The following is a 27,365-nucleotide window of genomic DNA, read 5'->3' on the forward strand; positions in this document are numbered from 1 at the left end:
TCAAACTCTTAAAAGAGGGTAAATCATCACGCAATGTTGCAAAAGATGTTGGTTGTTCGAATGGGAGGAAACTGGAGTCAACGTCTGTGACCGAACTGTAAGAAACCGCCTAAAGGAAATGGGATTTACATACAGAAAAGCTAAATGAAAGGCATCATTAACACCTAAACAGAAAAAAAACAAGGTTACAATGGGCTAAGGAAAAGCAATTGTGGACTGTGGATGACTGGATGAAAGTCATATTCAGTGATGAATCTCGAATCTGCATTGGGCAAGGTGATGATGCTGGAACTTTTGTTTGGTGCCTTTCCAATGAGATTTATAAAGATGACTGCCTGAAGAGAACATGTAAATTTCCACAGTCATTGATGATATGGGGCTGCATGTCAGGTAAAGGCACTGGGAAGATGGCTGTCATTACATCATCAATAAATGCACAAGTTTATGTTGATATTTTGGACAATTGAAAGGATGTTTGGGGATGATGAAATCATTTTTCAAGATGATAATGCATCTTGCCATAGAGCAAAAACTGCAAAAACATTCCTTGCAAAAAGACACATAGGGTCAATGTCATGGCATAGGGTCAATGTCAATGAGTAGATCTGATTTGATGCAGGTGTTAATTTGGGGGATGAAAATTTACAGGGTGATTCCATAATTTTTTCCTCAGAATTGAGTGATTCCATATTTTTTTCCTCTGCTTGGTCTAAAAAAGTAACCGTTACTGACTGCCACAATCTTTTTTTCTTGATTTCTTATAGTGTTTCGTAAAGCCAGAAAGTTGCCATTTGAAATGACTTTAGTTTTGTGTCATGTCTGTGATCTGCTTTTTTTCTACAAAATTAAACAACTGAATGAATATCCTCTGAGGCCGGTGATTCCATAATTTTTGCCAAGGGTTGTACACGCATTCAGTGTGAGACCTGGTTCGTAGGCTTGTTGAAATAGAGTTATTTGCCCCACAGTGTCTGTGGCTGCAGGTGCACGTTTGCACAGTATAGGACATGTTAAAATGGAACTTGTGGGAAATAATAATGTTTCATTAATTGTTTGTTTAAGAAATCAGAATTTATTCATTCTCATATAACAGTTCAAAGTAGTCAGAGCATGCACACCTCGACCAACTCTTCACACATTTCTCTTCTAGAGATGATGCACAGATCTTTATAAAAAAAAAAATCAAGCATATGCAGAGTGTTAATATCAACATTATCTATCTACATGAGCTCTTGAGAAATTCAAGGAAATGTTGAAATATTTGATCTTGCAATGTTACAGAAAGTAGGGAAAGAAATGCCTTCTCCATCACCAAGTTTACAAAAAAAAAATACTTTTGTAGTTTTTGCGTAATCCTCAGTACCCTCAGACACACAGCATCAAAAACATTACCTTGTTGTCAGGGGTAATAAAACTGAAAGGATGAACTGTTTTTAGACTAATTTGAGGGAGGTGATGGCCAAGAGGTTAAAGCAGTGGGCTTGTATCCAGGGGATCCTCGGTACAAATCACCACCAGGCTGGTACACTGAGCTACTTTCACTGCAGCACCCTGACATCAGTATGTGCGTGAATGGGTGAATGTGAGGCATCACTGTAAAGCGCTTTGTGCATGACAGCACTAAACAAATGCAGTCCATTTAACATCACAGCAGCAAGGACTTTGCTCAAGGTATTTCCGATGAAACCAAATTCGAAGTTTGTCATAGGCTTTAGAAGGTTCTGAATCCAAATGGGATCCATGCAACCACCACATTATCAAGCAGTTTGGATGTGTAAAATATAGACCGGGGGGAATTGCATAACCAGGAACGAGAGAAGAACTATGGTGTGAACCAGAAACTCAGGTTGTGTACAGGTTGCCAAATGACAGCCCAGTCTCACGCTTTTTTTGTGCTGCTGTGATGAAATGAGTCAAATTCTCGTGGTGGAGCTTTTTTTAACTCACTATTCCTAACCCTACTCCCACCCCCAACCCTAACCTTAACCATAACCTAATCTTACTCCTTCCCCCCACCCTAACCATAACCCCTCCCGACCTCCCCACTTCATTTTTAATTTGTGCAACCATCACAGAATGAATGAGAATGAATTTCTGCTGCTGTGATGAAAATGAGGCTCTTTTCATCACAATATCACGAACCAATAGATTAATGTATATTTCGTGCTGCTGAAGCACGACTTGCCGTGAAACCAGGTTGCAAATGATCACATAGTCCTTGAACTTCACTATCATTTTGTTCCAAGGAGAAGGTTTGAGCTTGGTTTGAGCTTACATTTTCATTTAGAGAGAAAGTACACCCACAGAATATGTGCAGAAATGACAAAAAAAACCTCAAAGATTTATTTTATACTTTAACTTATTCCTAAATTAAAACATTCCCTTAATGAGATCATTTAGTTCCGTTAATGTCTGTCTTGTAATGTGGCCTCTCTAAACCCTGAAAGTGTGTTCAGAGTATAAAGGTATTGGCCACAGTAACATTACTTTGAATATATTCATAATGGTACTTGAAGCTCAAACTTAAAAGAAATGTGTTGTTCACCAGCCATGAAATATCTTGTTTATCAGGCTGCATCTGTGATCCCCCGAGGTAACACGGGTGCAATTGTTCCAGTGTCAGATGTTTCCCACACACCTGCTGCTTTTAGCACCCACATTTCACTGTGTAGTAAATGTGTAAATAAAGGAAACAGGTCTATGTAATTAATATTTCATTATGCCTTGTAGCTTTATAAATGGCAGTTTTCATATTTACACCAAAATAAACACAAACATTGTCAGATTTTATGCTGTGCTATTTACAGCATGTCACATTTTCACTCAGGTAGCTGTTTTGTGGTTGGAAGTTTTCGCAGTCAAAAATATTCTAATGCTGGATCCAGCAGGTACCACAGATACACATGGTGCCATGATACATATTTATAACTTTTAGGTTCCAATGAACTCCAAGCAAATTGTTTCATGTGGTTCTTGTTTTTTTTGTAATCTTTTGATGGATAGTTGGCTTCATTTGTGTGAAGGGTGGGTTTTATGAATTGTGCTGTTTCTTCTTGAATAAGATTTGGTGCCCAGTTGTCCAGGCTAGGTCAGGTCTGGGAGCATGTGCTTGTGCCACGCATTGCTGCATCTACCACAATATGGAACAGCCTTGGGTGCTGCATGGCAACCACCCAAGAAGACAACAATCCATCCCGACCTCTCAAAGTGCCCATCCACCTGCTACAGCCAGGTGAGAAGTGGGTGTCTCCTTGTCAACTCCAGCTGTTTTGGTCCTCAACACTAAGGTACCTGTGTGCTGGATAATGTCCTGTAAAACATGCCAAAATGTCATAGTTGATGTTCCCTCATAGTGCAAGTTACCCTTCATTTGACAGAATCATTCCTGCAGTCCAGTGCCCAGACGAAAAGAGGAAAATTGCAAACAAGATCTCAAAAATTTTATTTCTCATAAACAACAATGAGATTAATGCAGTCTAGGTGGAGAGTGGGAACACAGGGTGTGTTCCAGTTGGACTCAGAGGTTGTCATTTTGCAGTTACGCCACAATATTTTTGGCCCTATAACCTTCAAAATTAGGTCAAGGTCACTCATCATCAAACTTGATCTAAACCTTTAAGGGATGCATCCCTGCTGCAAATTTGGTAAAGTTGTCTCAAATGGATAGGGAGTACACAGTTTTGGAAGGACACACTCATGGATAGAACTTGACATAGACCTTCAAGAAATGTGTCCTTGCCCCTAATTTGGTAAACCTATCTTGTTTCTTTGGAAAGTTATTGGGTGTACAGTGCGGTAAATATTTGTGGCCCTGTGACCTTCAAAATTAAGTCATTCATCGAACTTTATGTGGACCTTCAAGGGGCTAAATGGTGTGATTTGAAATGAGAGGAACTGTTGTTTGACATGCTTCTGCTGCGCTAATGATGTTGCTCCAGTGAGTGATGATTTTAAATGACACCTGCATGATGGACACCACAGTTTTCTCCTGATCGCAGTGTGATCCAAATGGTCGGGCTTTCAAGATAAGCTGAAAGCAGCAGGCGTAGCTTGCAGCTGGTCCAGGGGTGATAGCGGCATGATGTAAAAGGTTGAGATATTGCTGAAAGGGGCTACCAGCAGAGTGTGCAGCCAGGAGAAGGAGAGTAGCTGTCGACTCCGAGAAAATAATATCCCCGAGCTAAACCTGAACATGAGCAGATGTGCATACACAACGGGAGCGAAAGCGAGACCAGAAATAAAGATAAAGCAGGGAAAGCAGAAAGTTTTAGGGGAAAAAGGAACAACAAATGGAGAGAACTTGAAAGGTGCAGTATTCAAGCAGCAGCCTCATCATCAGTTGGGAGAAGTATTCAGATGGAGGGATAACTGGAGGGATAAACACTGCTGACTTCCTCTGAGTCTGCTGCACAGAACATGCAAAGACTCCATCATCATCCTCATAAGAACTGTGTTCTTCTTCCAGAGACACCAACATGAAATGTTACAACATTCACTAATGAAATATTATTGTACACATTTTGTTAATGCGTGTTGAACTAGTAGGAGCTTTTTTGGACTTATCATTCACCAAATGTTTAAAGATGCATGTATACAGTAGATTCAACATCATGCATGTGCAACCCCAATTCCAATGAAGTTGGGATGTTGTATAAAATGTAAATACAAACAGAATACAATGATTTGCAAATCCTCTTCAACCTATATTCAATTGGATACACCACAAAGATGAGATATTTAATGTTCAAACATATAAACTTTGTTGTTTTTGTGCAAATATTTGCTCATTTTCAAATGGATGCCTGCAACACATTTCAAAAAGCTGGGACAGTGGTATGATTACCACTGTGTTACATCACCTTTCCTTCTAACAACACTCAGTAAGTGTTCAACTCAGGTGTCTTTAGCCAATCACATCGTGGCTGGCAATCAAAATACTCTTGATTTCAAATCAACTTTATTTATAAAGCACTTTAAAAAACAGCTGCAGCTGAAACAAAGTGCTGTACACAAGGGGACATATAAAAGGCAACAATCCACAAAGTACAAATAAAAAACAAGCCCCCCCCAAAAAAGGAAGAGTAAAGTAAAAACAGTAGTAAGTAAAAACAGTTTAAAACAGCCAAACAGATCGAGAATCTCATTCTGGGTTAAAAGCCAGTACATGAAAGTGGGTTTTAAGATTAGTTTTAAAAACAGAAAATGAAGAGACCTGCCTGATGTGGCGCGGTAACTCATTCCACATCTTTGGAGCCACAACAGAAAAAGCTCGGTCCCCTCTGAGCATACGCTTGCACCTCGGTACCTCCAGGGGGAGCTGATCAGCTGACCGGAGGTGGCGAGCAGGGCTGTAACAATGAAGCAGCTCAGAGAGGTAGGGCGGGGCAAGGCCATTTAAAGATTTAAAAACAAATAAAAGAATCTTAAAATGAATTCTAAAATGCAGAGGCAGCCAGTGGAAGGAGGCCAGGATAGGTGTAATGTGCTCCCTCTTACGTGCACCAGTTAGCAGACGGGCGGCAGCATTCTGAACTAGATTTGATTCGATATGTGTTGGTTGAGCAGGGAGAGATGGAACATTTACAATGACACATCTTGCAAAAGAGGCCGCTGCTTTTGGCATTTTAAAAAGGAATAGTCTGCACCATCTGTCATGCTTAGTTATCATGTTACGGGGTAACATATGTCATACGTCACAGAATCCAATGGACATCGACCTTGTTTGACCTTTACTTCGGAGACCAAACATTCACCACTGTCAAAACTATTCCATTTATTCATCCTATTAGCTCAACCAATAATGTGCATCACTTTTTACCAAAATTAGGGCAACTTTAACTTTTGACCCCTGTACAAACTGAAACTGACCTTTGTTACCATTCTTGCTTTTTTTTTAACCCCATAACTCCATAACATTCAGTCATAGATAGTCCAAACTATATCTTTTTGGAATCTTTATGATCAAGCAAATAATGTGATATAGTTTTCAATATGATTAGAGCATCTTTTAATTTTGACCCCTGTGTAATTCATCAGTTGACCCCTACCTGGCTGCCTATTGGAAATTCAGGTGACTAATCGGTTATTTCAAAAGAGTAATGTCTAAGGTGTATCTGTGCCGAATTTGATGTTGTGTAGTTATCTGCTGCACTAATACGCTTTCAGGGCCAAATCTGGGTCAGCGAGAAATTTGAAATTTCTCATAAATCAGTCAATTTTTTGCTTATTTCAGAAAATAAGATGTGCTATGTTTTCCAGTACGCAGAATCAATTTATACTGTTATGTTGGTGATTAGAGGTCAAAGTTATTGATAAAAGTCAAGGTCATTCTCAAATTTTTCACATGTTTTTTGTGCTTAACAGGACATTTTAGCACCTGCAATAATAAAATTTAGTTTGTGACTACATCAATTGATAGAACATATTGCTAGCATAAAGTTAATTGCAGTGGTGGGCACAGCTAAGCAAAAAGTTAGCTTTGATAACCATTAATCAAATGAAAAGTTATCTTTTATGGTGATAAACCGATAAACTGATAAAAAAAATTATCTTTATTACAGATAACCGATAACCAATAACTATTAGTATTAATTCCGATGCGGCCACATCAGATTACACTGTCGGCTTCTGATAAACCAGTTTCACTTTAAGCGCCGCAGGGGCTGCTGGGTAAATTCAAGGATCACAAACACAAAGAACACATGAAAAATGAATAAATAACAAACTAAAACCCCAAACACTGTCATCATCTTTCAAAAGCAGTAAAACAGTATTAGAAGTCACAGTTTATCTCGGTATTAGATACACAGTCATTTACGAGCTAAAAGCTGCCACTTTTTTCACACACTTTGAACCCTTAAACAACTGAAATACATCCATTAATGTATTGATTGGCAGAGTAAAATACACGTAGTAAATATAAATTCTTACCGGTTAGTTTCAGTGGGATTCATCTGAATAAATAATCCACATGAAGCGTTCTTTTTTAAAATCCAAAACAACGTCTAAACGTAAAGTCCCTCCTTCTGTACACACAGCTGTGCCGTGAGAGCTCCTCTCCCCCACCGAGTCTTGGAGATTAAATTACAGCCACAAAGAAATAAAATAAAATAATGTTAAAATTAGTCTGTTTTGTTTTTGTGTCGAGTGGACTCACTCACTGTAACATCCAAAATGAACCTGAACTACACTACCCACAATGCTCCCAGCCAATCACACTTTGCGCTTAATAATGATGTCATCAGCAAGCGACAGGCAGCCAGTCTGCTCAGTGGCTACAAACACACAACAAACGGATTAAAATGTTTGATTTTAGGGTTTACAAACATTTTTGACCGTTAACATTTTCTTTGCTGGTAAAGTTTATCGGACTGAAAGTCATCTAAACTAAATTTATCGGAAGTTAGTTGGTCCGATGATTGTTTTAAAACGTATCTGAAAAACTAATTTCATAGCAAAAACATTAGCTTCGATAATTATCTGCTGTCGGATTAGCTGAACTGTGTGTTGTGTGGAGGCATGTTAGGTGAGCTGCAGCAAATCTTAACCGCTTTCACTGCTCAGTTGGACTTAGTCACTGAGCGGAATGTGATTCTCAATTGGAGGATGGAGGCTCTCACCGCCCAGGTGGAAGCGCAGGCTCAGGGCGCTGCTGCAGCACCTCCTCCTGCTGACCGGAGGCCTGAAACAGACATTCCGCTGGTCGTTCAACGAACCCCCCCACCATCCCCTGAAGCATACATAAGCCCTCCAGAGCCGTACGGAGGCTGTGTCGAGACGTGCGCGGACTTCTTAATGCAGTGCTCACTCGTCTTTTCACAGCGTCCCGTCATGTACGCGTCAGACGCTAGCCGGGTGGCTTATGTTATAAATTGCTTCGAGGAGAGGCACACGCCTGGGCTACGGCGCTCTGGGAGCAGAATTCACGGCTCCTAACGTCATACGCTGGGTTTGTGAGGGAGTTCAGACAAGTGTTCGACCACCCTCATAGAGGCGAGACCGCTTCAAGCGTGCTGATGTCGATAAGACAGGGGTGCCGGAGCGCAGCTAAGTATGCAGTCGACCTCCGCATCGCGGCAGCGCGAGCCGGCTGGAATGCTGTTGCGCTCCGCGCCGCCTTTGTAAACGGACTGTCTCTGGTCCTTAAGGAGCACCTGGTGGCGAAGGACGAGCTGCGGGATTTAGACGGGCTTATCGACCTGGTTATACGGTTAGACAGCCGATTAACAGAACACCGACGGGAGCGAGACGAAGGGCGTGGTCAGGCACAAGCCGTCCCTCTTCCTCCCGGGTCCAAAAGGGAGCCCTCTTCCCCACGCTCCACAGCCAGGGCACTCCACGTGACGACAGCTCCCCCTGCTGCCGTTGCAATGGAAATGAGCAGGGCCAAAAGGCGATCAGATCAGAGACAAAGGAGGCTGGTCCGTGGGGAGTGTTTTCTCTGCAGCTCAACCGAGCACACGCAGAAAAACTGCCCCAAACAGTCAAAACAGCAGCACTCGTCCTTAGAGACTGGGCTAAGGGTGGGTCATAATACCCACACCGGGAAACCCCGTAAATCTGCACGAATCCCAGTCACAATCCTAAGTGAGGATTTAACCCTTCACGCCCCAGCACTAGTAGACACGGGGTCGGAAGGGAATCTGCTGGATAGCAGATGGGCAAAGGAAGTAGGGCTCCCTCTGGTGGCTCTGCCTTCACCTTTGAAGGTACGGGCACTAGATGGCACCCTTCTTCCATTAATCACACACCAGACACAGCCCGTGACATTGGTTGTGTCTGGGAATCACAGGGAGGAGATTGTGTTTTATGTAACACCTTCTACCTCCCAAGTGATTTTAGGGTTTCCATGGATGGTGAAGCACAATCCCCGGATTGATTGGCCGTCTGGGGTTGTGACGCAGTGGAGCGAAACCTGCCACCGGGAATGTTTAGGATCCTCGGTTCCACCCGGTGTGACAGCTAATGAGGAGGTCAAAGTCCCCCCCAATCTGACGGCGGTGCCGGAGGAGTACCACGATCTTGCTGACGTCTTCAGCAAAGATCTGGCACTCACTCTTCCCCCGCACCGACCGTACGATTGCACCATCGATTTGATCCCGGGCACTGAGTACCCATCCAGCAGGATGTACAACCTCTCACGTCCGGAACGGGAATCAATGGAGACCTACATCTGGGACTCCTTAGCTGCCGGGTTGATCCGGAACTCCACCTCCCCGATGGGCGCGGGTTTCTTTTTTGTGGGTAAGAAGGACGGCGGACTCCGTCCATGCATCAATTACAGAGGGCTGAACGAGATTACGGTTCGCAATCGATACCCATTACCTCTGTTGGATTCGGTGTTCACGCCCCTGCATGGAGCCCAAATATTCACCAAACGCGATCTTAGGAATGCGTACCACCTGGTTCAGATCCGGAAGGGAGACGAGTGGAAGACGGCATTTAACACCCCCTTAGGTCACTTTGAGTACCTGGTCATGCCGTTCGGCCTCACAAACGCCCCCGCGACGTTCCAAGCATTGGTTAATGACATCTTGCGGGACTTCCTGCATCGGTTTGTCTTCGTATATCTAGATGATATACTCATCTTTTCTCCGGATCCTGAGACTCATGTCCAGCATGTACGTCAGGTCCTGCAGCGGTTGTTGGAGAACCGGCTGTTTGTGAAGGGCGAGAAGTGCGAGTTCCACCGTACTTCTTTGTCCTTCCTGGGGTTCATCATCTCCTCCAACTCCGTCGCCCCTGACCCAGCCAAGGTTGCGGCGGTGAGAGATTAGCCCCAACCAACAAGCCGTAGGAAACTGCAACAGTTCCTCGGCTTTGCAAATTTCTACCGGAGGTTCATTAAAGGTTACAGTCAGGTAGTTAGCCCCCTGACTGCCCTGACCTCCACTAAAGTCCCCTTCACCTGGTCGGATCGGTGCAAAGCCGCGTTTAGGGAGTTGAAACGCCGGTTCTCGACTGCGCCAGTTCTGGTGCAGCCTGATCCTAATCGCCAGTTCATAGTTGAAGTGGATGCCTCTGACTCAGGGATAGGAGCCGTGCTGTCCCAGAGCAGGGAGTCCGATAAGGTTCTCCACCCTTGTGCCTATTTTTCCCGCAGGTTGACCCCAGCTGAAAGGAATTATGATGTCGGCAATTGGGAAATCCTGGCGGTGAAGGAGGCTGTTGAGGAGTGGAGACACCTGTTGGAGGGAGCGACGGTGCCCTTCACGGTTTTCACGGACCATCGGAACCTGGAGTACATCCGGACGGCCAAGCGGCTGAACCCCAGGCAAGCCCGCTGGTCACTGTTCTTTGGGCGCTTTGACTTCCAGATCACATACTGCCCCGGGACCAAGAACCAATGATCGGATGCCCTGTCCCGGGTGCACGAAGAGGAAGCCAAGGCCGAGTTGTCGGACCCAACAGAGACCATCATCCCCGAGTCCACAGTCATGGCCACCCTCACCTGGGACGTGGAGAGGACCGTCCGGGAGGCCCTGGCATGGAACCCGGACCGGGGACCGGCCCGAGGAACAAACTGTACGTCCCACTAGAGGCCAGAGCTGCGGTTTTGGACTTCTGTCACGGTTCCAAGGTCTCCTGTCATCCAGGGGTGCGCAGAACCATGGCAGTGGTCCAGCAGCGCTTCTGGTGGGCGTCTATGGAAGCCGACGTCTGGGATTACGTCCAGGCCTGTACCACCTGTGCCAGGGGCAAGGCTGACCACAAAAGGACTTCGGGCCTCCTCCAGCCTCTACCGGTGCCTCATCGCCCCTGGTCCCACATCGGCCTGGACTTCATCACGAGCCTCCCGCCGTCCCAGGGCAACACCACCATCCTCACGATAGTGGACCGGTTCTCCAAGGCGGCCCTCTTCGTGGCCCTCCCGAAGCTCCCGACGGCCCAGGAGACGGCAGACCTCCTGGTCCACCACGTCGTGCGTCTGCATGGGATACCATCGGACATCGTCTCGGATCGTGGCCCTCAGTTCTCTTCCCAAGTCTGGAGGAGTTTCTGCAGGGAACTGGGGGCCACCGTGAGTCTCTCGTCCGGGTACCACCCTCAGACAAACGGACAGGCAGAGCGGGCTAACCAGGAGCTGGAGCAGGCCCTCCGCTGTGTGACCTCCACGCACCCGACGGCCTGGAGCAACCATCTGACCTGGATCGAGTACGCCCACAACAGCCAAGTTTCGTCTGCCACCGGCCTCTCCCCGTTTGAGGTGTGTTTGGGGTACCAGCCCCCATTGTTCCCGCTCGTGGAGGGAGAGGTCGGTGTGCCCTCGGTCCAAGCCCACCTCAGGAGGTGCCGCCGGGTGTGGCGGACTGCCCGTTCTGCCCTGTTGAAGGCCCGGACGAGGGCCAAGGCCCATGCAGATCGCCGGCGTTCCCCGGCCCCTGCATACCAGCCCGGGCAGGAGGTGTGGTTGTCGACCAAGGACATCTCGCTTCAAGTGGAGTCACAAAAACTCAAGGACCGGTTTATTGGACCATTTCCCATCCTCAAGGTCCTCAGTCCGGCCGCAGTGAAGCTAAAGCTGCCAGCTTCACTGCGGATCCACCCGGTTTTTCATGTGTCACGTCTCAAACCTCATCACACCTCACCACTCTGCACCCCTGGACCTGCACCGCCTCCTGCCCGGATCATTGACGGGGAGCCGGCATGGACCGTGCGTCGGCTCCTGGACGTCCGTCGAAAGGGTCGGGGGTTCCAGTATCTGGTGTACTGGGAGGGGTATGGACCCGAAGAACGCTCCTGGGTGAAGAGGAGCTTCATCCTGGACCCGGCCCTCCTGGCCGATTTCTACAACAGTCACCCGGACAAGCCTGGTCGGGCGCCAGGAGGCGCCCGTTGAGGTGGGGGGTCCTGTTGTGTGGGCCGCTGAAGAGGAGGTACTGCTGGCCCACTACCACCAGATGGCGCCCTGCTTGGAGTGTGGGCTTCAAGCACGAGAGGGCGTCGGAACTACTGGAGTGACAGCTGTCACACATCATCAACACCAGCTGTCACTCATCAACCACATCCTCTATAAAAGCCGGACTGCAACTCCACCTCCCCGCCGAGAAATCAGCTACCACTCAGGTAACCTTCTCTGCTGTAATTACTGAGACTAAATATTGTTCTGTGTGCAGCCGTTTTCCTGTGGATACAGTCTGAAGCTGGATTGGCGGATAGTGTGAGTGCGACGTCTTCGCCTCTCACTCCTTCCAGGGAAGTGACTGACAGGAGCTGCACGGGTGATTCTGTATCTGGAGGTGGAGGTCTTCCCTCCTGGAGGAACCAAGCACTGAATAATTGCTGGGTGTGTATTCACACACCCACCATTAACTGTTTCTGTTTCTGCCAGCAGTACAGGGTCTGACTACTGAAGACAGTGGCCACCTGGGGCGCAGGACTTGGCGGCTCCGGTGTTCTTCAGATCCGTTGGCGGTGGAAACTGTGTGTGATCCGGCTCTTCTCTGGCCAGACATCTTCTATCTTCGAGCCTGCCCACACATAACCTTGTGTATGATTGACCATCCTCATCCTCTGTTATTGTCTGTATTTCGTTGTGTGATTCACAACATTAAATTGTTACTTTTTGGCTTATCCATTGTCCGTTCATTAACGCCCCCTGTTGTGGGTCTGTGTCACTACACTTTCACAACACTGTGCCCACCACTGGTGAATTGCTAACATGCACAGTTTTAAGTATCTTTGCATTCTGTGAGGTTAGCAAATCGAGCATTCTAAACACAGAAGAAGTTGATGAAAAACTTGTGTTCAATTTTTTATACCAATATACATTTACCACAAGATATGTCATGTGTGTAATCAGAATATTGCAGTGTTACTCGAGGCCAAGACCTTTTATCTGGAGGTTTGTCTGAATTTGTGCTTTGTGCTGAGAATTTTTAGTTTTGAAATGTCAGGGCCATTGAATTTACAGTGAGAATTCTTGAGATGTATAGCTTTGTAAAGACTGAAGAAATCATTATTCATGAGTTGACTTAGTTCAAGAGGCTGACACAGTTTTGGACAGATAGGTCACGTTGTTCTTGTCTTGTTCATATGACCATATTGTGGCTTAGACAACCATTTCTTTGTACAGAGCACCAATAGCTACCTATCAGAAACAGCAAGGGAGATATATCTGTACCAAATACAATTTCTAATTAATTTGCAATCTTTGGTTTCATAGATATATGTCTTTACCTTTGTAAGCTGACACAAAATGCATACTAGCTTTATCAGTTTAAGAGAAAAAATATCCTTGCACAATACTAGTTACATATAATAGGAGACTCTGAATGTAAACTTCTACTTTTACACTTCTGAGTTTGTAAATTTTGCATATCATTGTATGAGTAGAGAAAATACCTCTTTGTAATAAATGAATATTGGTATAAAACAAATTTAACACAAGTTTTTCATCAAGTTCTTCTGCATTTAGAATGATTGATTTGATAACCTCACAGAATGCGAAGATACTAAAAACTGTGCATGTGAGCAATTAACTTTATGCTAACAATATGTTCTATCAATCGATGTAGTCACAAACATTTCAGGTGCTAAAATATCCTGGTAAGCACAAATGATATGTGAAAAATTGTAGGATTTGAGAATGACCTTGACCTTTATCAATGACCTTGACTTCTAATCACCAAATTAACTATAAATTGATTTTGCGTACTGGAAAACATAGGAAACAACATCTTATTTGCTGAAATAAGCAACAAATGGACTGATTTATGAGAAATGTAAAATTTCCCGCTCACCCAGATTTGGCCCTGAAAGTGCTCACCTATTCACCTTATTCAGCCCTGCCCACTTTTACAACAGAGGCATTTCTGTTTTGGCTTAGGACTTCCGGTGATCAGTGTTTTCAGTATAGAACAATGGAAGATATTACATGGGTAGAAACAAAGACCTTTTTGAAAAGCTCAAAGGGATCGACTCTGGCTCACCCATGGGTCACAACAGAGTGGGAAGATGACATGAAAAGGTGGCCCTCGATATTTTTTAACTCCTTTGTGTTGTCACTCAGCGTGGACAGTTTGGCTATGAGGAACTATGAGCTTCGCACCGCACAGCACCACTGAAGCTCGTATAAAAGCACAATCAAGTTAAAATACTACCCGAAAGTAGTACCACCGTAATGCCAAGATTACGTAACATTGATATACGTATGGTGTTATTTCATGCAGTGCTTGGTTGTATCAGATGGCAGAAAATGAGTTAATAAGATAGCAGCTAATGCTACAAACACACTTTACCCGTTTATCTCACTAGCATCCGCCGTGGCTTCTTCAATGGAGTGTTATAGTCCAGCCATTTCTTTGGGTAAAGATCCAGTGGTGTGGGTTTTTTCTCCATAAAATTAAAAAGAACAGACATCGGGACGTTTGGGTGGATTTTTCAAAATCAGCGCCTTTAGCCAGCACCAGAGATCCTCGTCTTTCAGTGGAGGAGGGAACACAGCACTCTGAGTGGTCCACAGCACTCAAATCTCAACTTTCCATGTTCAAAACATCGTTCTGAAAGTGATAGTTTCCTCTTCTTCCAGTTGTTATGGCACTCACAAACTGAACAATTAATGCTGCTCATGTTTGGACACTTCTGGCATACTGTGTTCCCACATAGCTAATCATCAGACGCAGTGACAAACCGGAAGTTGTTTGACAAAATGGAGCCCCCCACCCTGACTTCTTGAATAAGGTGAATAGGATTTTTAAAAAGTGTCAATTACAGAAATATAAGGAAATATTCCACAGAATGAACAGTGGTTTTTGAATGTCACTGGCACCCCATATGAGGAATCACACTCAGTTTTTCTATCTACCCTTCAAGAACTGAGAACCCATATGTCAAAGTTGGCCATTTTTCATTCATTCATTCATTCATCTTCTACCGCTTAGTCCAGTTATGGGTCGAGTGGGGCTGGAGCCTATCCCAGCAGTCATAGAGCGCAAGGTGGGGTACACCCAGGACAGGACGCCAGTCTGTCGCAGGGCCACAAACAGACAAACAAACACAGACACACCCACACACACCTATGGACAATTTTAAAGATTCCAATCCACCTAACCCGCATGTCTTTGGATGTGGGAGGAAACCGGAGCACCCACAGGAAACCCACGCAAACACAGGGAGAACATGCAAACTCCACACAGAAAGACCACGGGAATTGAACCCACAACCTTCTGTCTGTGAGGCAACAGTGCTAACCACTAATCCACCATGCTGCCCTTTGGCCATTTTTACTATATTTTAATGTAACACAACCTGAGGCCATTTTGACATCAAATTTTGAACTGACCAAAATTCAGGTAGAATTTTGCTTGATGGAAAAACTAATTTTGCCATTCCTAATCAATCTACTTGAAGGGTATATGGTGAAAATTTCATCAAAATCGGACACGGTCATCCAGCCACCCTGCATGATTTTCTCTGAGACAGCTCATTAAATTTTGGAGGTGATCCAGATCCGAATCCAGATTCTGGATCAAGAGTTCCCTTTATACACGCTTTGAAGGATTATGTCAAAAATATTTCACGGATTTTGACAAAATTTTTAACAAAGATACATATTAGGCCATGGAAGGCGCTATTAAATTTTGGAAGCATCTGGATCCGGATCCGGATTCTGGATCAAGTTTCACTTTATATTGTCTTTGAAGGATTACATCAAAACTACTTCACGGATTCTCACCAAATTTTCACCATGGATACATATTAGACCATGAAAGACTCCATTACATTTTGGAGGTGATCTGGATCCGACTCCAGATTCTGGATCAAGATTTCACTTTATATACGCGTTGAAGGATTATGTCAAAACTACTTCACGGATTCTCGCCAAATTTGCACCACAGATAGATTTTAGGGCATGGAAGACTCCACTGAATTTTGGAGGTGATCTGGATCCGGATCCGGATTCCGGATCAAGATTTCACTTTATATATGCTTTGAAGGATTTTTTTCAAAACTACTTCACAGATTCTCACCAAATTTGCACGACAGATAGACATTATGGCATGGAAGACTCCATTCAATTTTGGAGGTGATCCGGATCCAGATTGGCAGATGTCAGAATTCTCTGATTGCTCTTGTTACCTCCGCCAAGGAGGTTATGTTTTCGGTCGAGTTTGTTTGATTGTTTGTCTGTCTGTTTGTCAGCAGGATAACTCAAAAAGTTTTGAACGGATTTTGATGACATTTTGTGGAGTGGTTGGAAATGACAAGAGGAACAAGTGATTCAATTTTAGTGGTGATCCAGATCACGATCCAGATCCAGGAATTTTTTTAAAGGATTCTTCACCATTGCGGGATAGGGGGAATTTTGACATTCTAGTTTCTAACTCCACAAAAACAAGGCAGAAAGGCTTGAAAAAAATTAGGGTGCAACATAGTCAAATGTTCTATCAAACAACAAAGTTTGGTGATGCTCGGATCCGGATTCCGGATCTGGTGATCCAGAATATGCAAAAATATAGGGAAAATAGAAAATATGTCAGTTTGAGGTGACAAATGAAACTACAGATGCACAACTAACACCAAATTGTAGCTGAATCTGTACTGATCCAGTAAGTTGTCATCAGACTTGATGTAGCTTCAAATGTTATGGAGCTAGATCCAGAAGAAAACCGCCATTACCGAAAAATTGTTTTTATACAATAACCTTTGAACTAATAAAGACATAAAAGTGATTCCAAGTTCTAGTGGTATGTTTTCATGGTCAAGGATGTCAAATATAAAGGAAACAAAAGTGTATGTATCATAGTTTTGGTTGTAACACTGAATTGTTGAATAGATCACTGTGCCAAGGAGGGAATCTCTTTAGGGTCAGTGACCCTATGGCCTTGGCGGAGGTTTGCACTCTCTGAGTGCTTCTATTTATTTATTTATTTATTTATTTATTTATTTATTTTTATTTATTTTATTTAATTTATATAGCACCAAATCACAACAACGCTTTAGGGTCAGTGACCCTATGGCCTTGTTTAGAGAAGTGTTTCATGAATGTTAAAAAATTCATATATTTGCAGTTTAGTTGAATAATAAATTGAATTTTGTCTCTTATTTGTTTTTGTCTATAAGCACATGCAATATCAATATCAGTGCTCAGATGACAGTAGCTTCTGGGAAAGGTGCAAGTTGCAATAAACTGTGATGCCAAGCAGATGAATTTTTTTTTTTACTACTGAGCAAACATCATTGTTAGACTTTTTTAGGTTCAGTGATTCCACAGCGTGTAGATGTTATGGCGTCAGTGACCCCATGGCCTTGGCGGAGGTTTGCACTCTCTGAGTGCTTCTAGTTTTTATAATTTTTCCTCTCATTTTTATGTACTTTCATCATGTACGTTGCATACAGGAAATTATGGCTTGATGTTTTCATCTGTCTGTGTGTGAAGACATTCCTGTGATCATAAGTGTTGCATGTGGTGAATACTTGGTGCTGACACCATACTGTGGGTACCCACTGGGGAAGAGATGAAATTATTCTAATTGAGGGGTCTTGGTGCATTTAACCGCATATTAATGAGTGTGATAAGTCTACAATAAATCATAGACTTTTAATACTTACACTATAGGTAACTCCTTGATTATAGATTAGCTTATTAGATTTTAGGGTTGGTTAGTTCAGAATGGTTTGTTATATTTACAACATTTATATATTTGCAAAAATAACATGACATATTCAAGTCAGCTAAATAAGCTGCTAATTTACATACATATTTCCAGCAGCCATAATTGAGCAGTGCTTGATAATATCCTTCAGATTCATAGTATTTCATACAGGCATGCTACTGTATTTGAGTTTTCTCTTTTCAGTGCTGATTTGCATAAATTTTTCAATGCTGCCATTCCTTCAGAACACTTGATGACATACATAGATTTCATATTCAAAATGTGTTGACACAAATAGCATAACATGCCCAAGTGTGATAATTAATCAATCAATCAATTTCAATCAATTTTATTTATATAGCGCCAAATCACAACAAACATTTGCCCCAAGGCGCTTTATATTGTAAGGCAAAGCCATACAATAATTACGTAAAAACCCCAACGGTCAAAACGACCCCCTGTGAGCAAGCACTTGGCGACAGTGGGAAGGAAAAACTCCCTTTTAACAGGAAGAAACCTCCAGCAGAACCAGGCTCAGGGAGGGGCAGTCTTCTGCTGGGACTGGTTGGGGCTGAGGGAGAGAACCAGGAAAAAACATGCTGTGGAAGAGAGCAGAGATCAATCACTAATGATTAAATGCAGAGTGGTGCATACAGAGCAAAAGGAGAAAGAAGCACTCAGTGCATCATGGGAACCCCCCAGCAGTCTAAGTCTATAGCAGCATAACTAAGGGATGGTTCAGGGTCACCTGATCCAGCCCTAACTATAAGTTTTAGCAAAAAGGAAAGTTTTAAGCCTAATCTTAAAAGTAGAGAGGGTGTCTGTCTCCCTGATCTGAATTGGGAGCTGGTTCCACAGGAGAGGAGCCTGAAAGCTGAAGGCTCTGCCTCCCATTCTACTCTTACAAACCCTAGGAACTACAAGTAAGCCTGCAGTCTGAGAGCGAAGCGCTCTATTGGGGTGATATGGTACTATGAGGTCCCTAAGATAAGATGGGACCTGATTATTCAAAACCTTATAAGTAAGAAGAAGAATTTTAAATTCTATTCTAGAATTAACAGGAAGCCAATGAAGAGAGGCCAATATGGGTGAGATATGCTCTCTCCTTCTAGTCCCCGTTACTACTCTAGCTGCAGCATTTTGAATTAACTGAAGGCTTTTCAGGGAACTTTTAGGACAACCTGATAATAATGAATTACAATAGTCCAGCCTAGAGGAAATAAATGCATGAATTAGTTTTTCAGCATCACTCTGAGACAAGACCTTTCTAATTTTAGAGATATTGCGTAAATGCAAAAAAGCAGTCCTACATATTTGTTTAATATCAATCAATCAATCAATTTTTTTTTTATATAGCGCCAAATCACAACAAACAGTTGCCCCAAGGCGCTTTATATTGTAAGACAAGGCCATACAATAATTATGTAAAACCCCAACGGTCAAAACGACCCCCTGTGAGCAAGCACTTGGCTACAGTGGGAAGGAAAAACTCCCTTTTAACAGGAAGAAACCTCCAGCAGAACCAGGCTCAGGGAGGGGCAGTCTTCTGCTGGGACTGGTTGGGGCTGAGGGAGAGAACCAGGAAAAAGACATGCTGTGGAGGGGAGCAGAGATCGATCACTAATGATTAAATGCAGAGTGGTGCATACAGAGCAAAAAGAGAAAGAAACAGTGCATCATGGGAACCCCCCAGCAGTCTACGTCTATAGCAGCATAACTAAGGGATGGTTCAGGGTCACCTGATCCAGCCCTAACTATAAGCTTTAGCAAAAAGGAAAGTTTTAAGCCTAATCTTAAAAGTAGAGAGGGTGTCTGTCTCCCTGATCTGAATTGGGAGCTGGTTCCAGAGGAGAGGAGCCTGAAAGCCGAAGGCTCTGCCTCCCATTCTACTCTTACAAACCTTAGGAACTACAAGTAAGCCTGCAGTCTGAGAGCGAAGCGCTCTATTGGGGTGATATGGTACTACGAGGTCCCTAAGATAAGATGGGACCTGATTATTCAAAACCTTATAGGTAAGAAGGAGAATTTTAAATTCTATTCTAGAATTAACAGGAAGCCAATGAAGAGAGGCCAATATGGGTGAGATATGCTCTCTCCTTCTAGTCCCCGTTATTACTCTAGCTGCAGCATTTTGAATTAACTGAAGGCTTTTTAGGGAACTTTTAGGACAACCTGATAATAATGAATTACAATAGTCCAGCCTAGAGGAAATAAATGCATGAATTAGTTTTTCAGCATCACTCTGAGACAAGACCTTTCTAATTTTAGAGATATTGCGTAAATGCAAAAAAGCAGTCCTACATATTTGTTTAATATCAATCAATCAATCAATTTTTTTTTTTATATAGCGCCAAATCACAACAAACAGTTGCCCCAAGGCGCTTTATATTGTAAGGCAAGGCCATACAATAATTATGTAAAACCCCAACGGTCAAAACGACCCCCTGTGAGCAAGCACTTGGCTACAGTGGGAAGGAAAAACTCCCTTTTAACAGGAAGAAACCTCCAGCAGAACCAGGCTCAGGGAGGGGCAGTCTTCTGCTGGGACTGGTTGGGGCTGAGGGAGAGAACCAGGAAAAAGACATGCTGTGGAGGGGAGCAGAGATCGATCACTAATGATTAAATGCAGAGTGGTGCATACAGGAGCAAAAAGAGAAAGAAACAGTGCATCATGGGAACCCCCCAGCAGTCTACGTCTATAGCAGCATAACTAAGGGATGGTTCAGGGTCACCTGATCCAGCCCTAACTATAAGCTTTAGCAAAAAGGAAAGTTTTAAGCCTAATCTTAAAAGTAGAGAGGGTGTCTGTCTCCCTGATCTGAATTGGGAGCTGGTTCCACAAGAGAGGAGCCTGAAAGCTGAAGGCTCTGCCTCCCATTCTACTCTTACAAACCCTAGGAACTACAAGTAAGCCTGCAGTCTGAGAGCGAAGCGCTCTATTGGGGTGATATGGTACTACGAGGTCCCTAAGATAAGATGGGACCTGATTATTCAAAACCTTATAGGTAAGAAGGAGAATTTTAAATTCTATTCTAGAATTAACAGGAAGCCAATGAAGAGAGGCCAATATGGGTGAGATATGCTCTCTCCTTCTAGTCCCCGTTATTACTCTAGCTGCAGCATTTTGAATTAACTGAAGGCTTTTTAGGGAACTTTTAGGACAACCTGATAATAATGAATTACAATAGTCCAGCCTAGAGGAAATAAATGCATGTACATATTTGTTTAATATCAATCAATCAATCAATTTTTTTTTATATAGCACCAAATCACAACAAACAGTTGCCCCAAGGCGCTTTATATTGTAAGGCAAGGCCATACAATAATTATGTAAAACCCCAACGGTCAAAACGACCCCCTGTGAGCAAGCACTTGGCTACAGTGGGAAGGAAAAACTCCCTTTTAACAGGAAGAAACCTCCAGCAGAACCAGGCTCAGGGAGGGGCAGTCTTCTGCTGGGACTGGTTGGGGCTGAGGGAGAGAACCAGGAAAAAGACATGCTGTGGAGGGGAGCAGAGATCGATCACTAATGATTAAATGCAGAGTGGTGCATACAGAGCAAAAAGAGAAAGAAACAGTGCATCATGGGAACCCCCCAGCAGTCTACGTCTATAGCAGCATAACTAAGGGATGGTTCAGGGTCACCTGATCCAGCCCTAACTATAAGCTTTAGCAAAAAGGAAAGTTTTAAGCCTAATCTTAAAAGTAGAGAGGGTGTCTGTCTCCCTGATCTGAATTGGGAGCTGGTTCCAGAGGAGAGGAGCCTGAAAGCTGAAGGCTCTGCCTCCCATTCTACTCTTACAAACCCTAGGAACTACAAGTAAGCCTGCAGTCTGAGAGCGAAGCGCTCTATTGGGGTGATATGGTACTACGAGGTCCCTAAGATAAGATGGGACCTGATTATTCAAAACCTTATAGGTAAGAAGGAGAATTTTAAATTCTATTCTAGAATTAACAGGAAGCCAATGAAGAGAGGCCAATATGGGTGAGATATGCTCTCTCCTTCTAGTCCCCGTTATTACTCTAGCTGCAGCATTTTGAATTAACTGAAGGCTTTTTAGGGAACTTTTAGGACAACCTGATAATAATGAATTACAATAGTCCAGCCTAGAGGAAATAAATGCATGAATTAGTTTTTCAGCATCACTCTGAGACAAGACTGTTATGTGTTGACGCAGGTTGAGGAGTGGACCTGCGTCTGACAGGACCCAGCGGTTAAAATAACCAGAAGGCGGTTCCCAACAGAAAACAATTTACTTTTCACCTGTGCTTACAAATGTAAAACATAAAAAGCGTCCCTCTGGTGGAGTGATAAGTGGCACGTTCTCCAGCGCCCGCAAGGATTAAAGCCCGGCGCTCCTGGACTCACTACCACCGCCAAACACCCCCCAGGTGGACACGACGAACCGATTCTCTTTAGCATGTGCTGACAGCATGTGTCCTCACCCTTCCCTGCTTCACGGGCTCGATATGTCAAACCCAGGTGCGGTCCTCAGCGTCTCACAAACAAACGTCACAAGGTCGAGTTCCCGGCAGTTCTGCTCAAATCACACATGACTTATATGCAGAACGCCATCCAATTATCTGCTCCAGCTGCAAGTCTTCAAGGCCGCACGTGAGCCCCTGCCACAGGTGTTCCACATGACGCTAATAAGGGTGAGGACTCTTCAGCCAGCACTTTCTCCACAGACAAATCAGCCCTCATGCCACCTGGAGAGCAAAGAAAAGAAAAGAACACCAACACAGCCAGCCACGCCCCCCCAACACACAACAAAGACCTTTCTAATTTTAGAGATATTGCGTAAATGCAAAAAAGCAGTCCTACATATTTGTTTAATATGCGCTTTGAATGACATATCCTGATCAAAAATAACTCCAAGATTTCTCACAGTATTACTAGAGGTCAGGGTAATGCCATCCAGAGTAAGGATCTGGTTAGACACCATGTTTCTAAGATTTGTGGGGCCAAGTACAATAACTTCAGTTTTATCTGAGTTTAAAAGCAGGAAATTAGAGGTCATCCATGTCTTTATGTCTGTAAGACAATCCTGCAGTTTAGCTAATTGGTGTGTGTCCTCTGGCTTCATGGATAGATAAAGCTGGATATCATCTGCGTAACAATGAAAATTTAAGCAATACCGTCTAATAATACTGCCTAAGGGAAGCATGTATAAAATGAATAAAATTGGTCCTAGCACAGAACCTTGTGGAACTCCATAATTAACTTTAGTCTGTGAAGAAGATTCCCCATTTACATGAACAAATTGTAATCTATTAGACAAATATGATTCAAACCACTGCAGCGCAGTGCCTTTAATACCTATGGCATGCTCTAATCTCTGTAATAAAATTTTATGGTCAGCAGTATCAAAAGCAGCACTGAGGTCTAACAGAACAAGCACAGAGATGAGTCCACTAGACCATTCCTCTGCAGATGATCAGTTAGCTGTTTTACAACTACCCTTTCAAGAATTTTTGAGAGAAAAGGAAGGTTGGAGATTGGCCTATAATTAGCTAAGATAGCTGGGTCAAGTGATGGCTTTTTAAGTAATGGTTTAATTAGATTTCCAATTTGCATATATCTTTCTCAGCAGTCATACTCTAATAATCCATTATTACCATATCTGTGTGTGCTTTTTTCCAATCACAGATGTGCTTAAAACATTTTCACAGCATTGTAAATGTTAGCTGTCCAGACATGATGGTGTAATGACCGTTCACGTACCTCTTGTTTCTTTTCTGAAGAAGAAAGAAGAATCCAATATTTGTGAATTATGATTGTTGTGAGGATGCATATTTGTTGAAGCAGTCTTTCTGTAAGTTGTACTGAGCTGGTCATAGTGCAGAACGCTTCAAACCTCCATCTCACTGACCCTTTTAGCTCTGAGCAACAGCCCAGCAAGTGTGATTGAAGTCTGCTGTCAGACAGAAGCTGACAGATGAAGATCACCAGAGCAGAGAAAATAGAACGGAATATTCATCTTGTCATTCCTTCTTGTTAGATCGTAGTGTCAGGGGGAGTATTTTATCATCCTGTAAAGGTCAGTTGATGAGTTGATGAAGGTCATCGAAGGTGGTACTCTGAGGGTATTACCAGCCACAGATCTATAATGATGGTTTAATTTCCTCTCTTTCTCTTGCATTAATAATGTCAAGGCTGTTCATTAAATTACATCTTTCTGATCTTTATTTCACTGTCCACCACACAAATCCAAATTGATATAAAGCATCAGTGTTATTGATTTTATGACATGGCCTGAAGGATTTGGCACATTGCTCCATTATATGAGGAACATTTTAATTTTCAGTTCTTGGATTGTAAACTTGTATGCCTTGGGACAGAGCAATGAGACTGTTATACTAAGAATTGATGATATATTCAATCTGTTGCCAATTTAATAAAGAATTCTACAATAAATGTCTTTGGCAATAGGTCTCTTTGGAGGATCCTTTGTTGCTGTTGGAATGACTTTCTGCAAAGAAGTGGTTCCTTAAGGAGACTAAAATGAGAACTTTCTCTTGCATAGTGAGGGCACATCAGCTACGATATTTCTTCCGTGTGGTGCGTTTCTCTGTGCAAGATCCAGCACGCAGGTGCCTCAGTGTTGAGGACCCCTGCAGCTGGAGAAGGCCAAGGGAACTGCCACGCTTCACCTTGTTGCAATAGATAGATGGTTATTTTAGAGACGTGGAAACTGGCCAGTCGTCTGCGTGGGTGGTTGTCATTCATGACCCAAGGGGGTTTTGCGGTGGTGTGGAAGTGCATCACTCGTGCATGCTACCAGACTTGAGAGTATTTATTCCAATGTCTGGCACAACATTTTCATGTAGTCTTGTGAAAAACACTTCAGTATTAAAATGATTGATTGAACCATGAGATATAAAACAAAGAGGTATACCATGAGGAAGGGCAGCTAGCTGTAAAGCTTTTTCTTTCCAAAACCATGAATGTTTTTTCATAATCCATTCAGATGTGGAATATGGTCCAAAATGTTTGATATATACATTCCAGGCTAGATTGAATCTTTCTGCCTAGTTTCCTGAAAATTGGTTGTAGTATTCACTACCTTGTATTGTACTGTATGTTTTCTTCAAGGTACTGGCATATTATTAAGGTTTGTAGCCAATAAAACACAAATAATGAATGTTTATGAGTTCAGTGCTTCGCCTTGTTGAATGGTTTGTTCCAGCTTTCACAGAAATAAATATTTGTTCTATTGAGAGAATGTAAAAACATTCATTATTTGTTTTATATAACGGCTAAAATAGATCCTTGTCATTTGATATTATATTAATTTATAAACAACAGAAAATGGACTTACATTTTGGTGTGTCACTGCACTGACTTTGTGTACTTCCAACAAATAATAAAAAAAAGAGTTTGTGTACTTCCTCACTCCAACGAAAAATCACATCAGAAATTTGTCCAGCTTTGGTGCATCACTGCTGCTCTGACATCAGCAATCCAACATGAACTTTAAATACAAGTCCAACAATAATTCTGATGACGTTGTCTGCGATGCCGTGCACCAACTTCGTGTACTTCCAAAAAAGACTGTACTTCCTCAGTGCAGTGAAAAAAAAATCATGTCAGAAATTAGTCCTTTTCATTCTATCTTCCTCCTAACAGCTCTTCATGCATCCAGACAGCTTACAGCACAGTGGATTTGTTTTGTGTGTGTGCGAATGCGCGTGTGTGTGTTTGTGTGTGCGCGTGCGCAGAGTGCAGTAGTATCAAACGTATGGAACCAAATTTGCACACTAAATGGAATCAAATTGCACTGTAAATGCAACGCAACACAAATGGGATGAATAATCCATGTCACGTGACATACAAAACACCAATCAAATGACAAGGATCCACTCAGCCATTATATAATATCTGATAGATGTTGAAGTGATGTGTTCTAAAAACAAATCCATTTTCAGGTCGCTACAAAATGACTTGTTTCTGAGATTTTTTTGTGTACCTGCATTTCTCTGTGTTACCCTTTGTGTCACAGTCCACTGACGCTGATTGTTTGTTTTAATCCCAGAGCGACTATATTAAACTTGTCTTTATTTGCACTTAACTGCTTCTGCTGGTTTCAGCCAAACAGAAGAGTAAAAATTAACGTTAACATTATGCTACTGTTTACATATTTACCAGCAACCCCCCCCCACCACTATCAAACCACACACACACACATACACACACTTGAGATTAGTGGTTTTCAAGCCTGACCAGTCAACTGTATCGATTTAATTAATAGTTGGTTTAACAGTGGAACACAACTGGCTCCTTATGTGCAGTTCAAGTCATGCACTGGTTCCGCACATTGCCACATTCACGACACCATGGAACCCTATTGAGTCCTGGATGGCAGCCACCCAGGCAGACGACCTGTCCATGCACACATCCAGAGAAATGTGACACATGGCCAAAATGTCATAGCTGATACTGTCTCACCAAGCAAATGATAATCCTCATCTGAAGTTCCTGAAGTAATCACTTGTTTGACACAAAGGCTTTCCAACAGGACCCAAGGATCCTTTGAAGAGACCTTGCACCAAAAACATCTAGTTGTCATTTTATGTCAATCGTTAGTCTCACAACTATACAGTAAGGGAAGAAGCACCACCCTAAAAAGTTGGACTATCACTCTTCCGTAAAGATATCAACATCACCAAACACGTTATGACTCCATGAACTCTTCTCAGGCAACTCCTGATCTCAAACACAGAGTACCTAAAGACATGAATGTCACTCCCGGAATAAATGAAGGTATCTACAAGTTCAACACCTTGACTACATACGGATACACTACTAATGGCCGAGTCCAGGAAGTGATTGAAGGCTTGGATCTTGACTTTGATCCAGGACAAGCACAAACCCAGACACTGTTTGTTCAGCTTCTCAAGTGTTGTAGCTAGGGTATCCATTTATTCCAGAAAGATCACAGCATCGTCTGCGAAGTCCAGATCAGTAAACCTTCACTCGCCAACAAAGGCACCTAAGCTGCTGGTTTCTGCTGCCCTCCCCAACACAAAGTCCATAGAACAGTGTAGCAGACAGAACATTCGAACTGTGAACAATTCAGATATATATTAGGGGAGGTGATGGTCTAGTGGTTAAAGCGTTGGGTTTGAGACCAGAGGATTCTCGGTTCAAATCCCAGCCTGACTGGAAAATCACTAAAATCACTAAAAATGGAAAATCACTTTGTGCAAGGTCCCCTCGTTGCTCTCGGTGTGTAGTGAGTACCTTGTATGACAGCACCCACACATCAGGGTGAATGTGAGGCATTATTGTAAAGCGCTTTCAGCATCTGATGCAGATGGAAAAGTGCTATATAAATGCAGTCCATTTATTTATATGTATGTGTAGTTTGAGAATGATGCAGTTCTTGAAGTCTTGAGGACCAGGTTTGAGAATGACTGCTGCAGATGTCTTTAATGGTATTTTGTTACCACACATTTTTTTGGTGTCTGTTTCCATTCATTCCCATGCTGGCTTCGTCTTCGCTATTCCTGTGATTGTTTCAAACGACGTTGCACCGTAGTGACAAAATTATGCATGAGATATGAAACTAATTTATTTTGGCTTCTCCTGTATTTTTTGCTCGGGATCACCACAGCAGCTCTGGTATGGATCCACATTGCTTTGAACTTGGATTGCCGGGAAGGCAAGCACACTCTACCACCTTACCACATTAGGCATGTGATATTAGCCACGGACTGTTTTGTGTCATTGAATTTATTGATTCTGTTGACTTGTTGCAGCTGTCT

General features: G+C 43.1%; 1 protein-coding gene across 4 annotated transcripts in view; it reads left to right on the plus strand.

The window, feature by feature from the left end:
- nalcn (sodium leak channel, non-selective) overlaps positions 1-27,365 on the plus strand; it is a 241,384-nt gene that overhangs the window by 57,701 nt on the left and 156,318 nt on the right. The gene's annotated exons all lie outside the window — the stretch shown is intronic.

The sequence above is a fragment of the Thalassophryne amazonica genome, chromosome 14 (genome assembly GCF_902500255.1).
Source record: "Thalassophryne amazonica chromosome 14, fThaAma1.1, whole genome shotgun sequence".
Classification (NCBI taxonomy): domain Eukaryota; kingdom Metazoa; phylum Chordata; class Actinopteri; order Batrachoidiformes; family Batrachoididae; genus Thalassophryne; species Thalassophryne amazonica.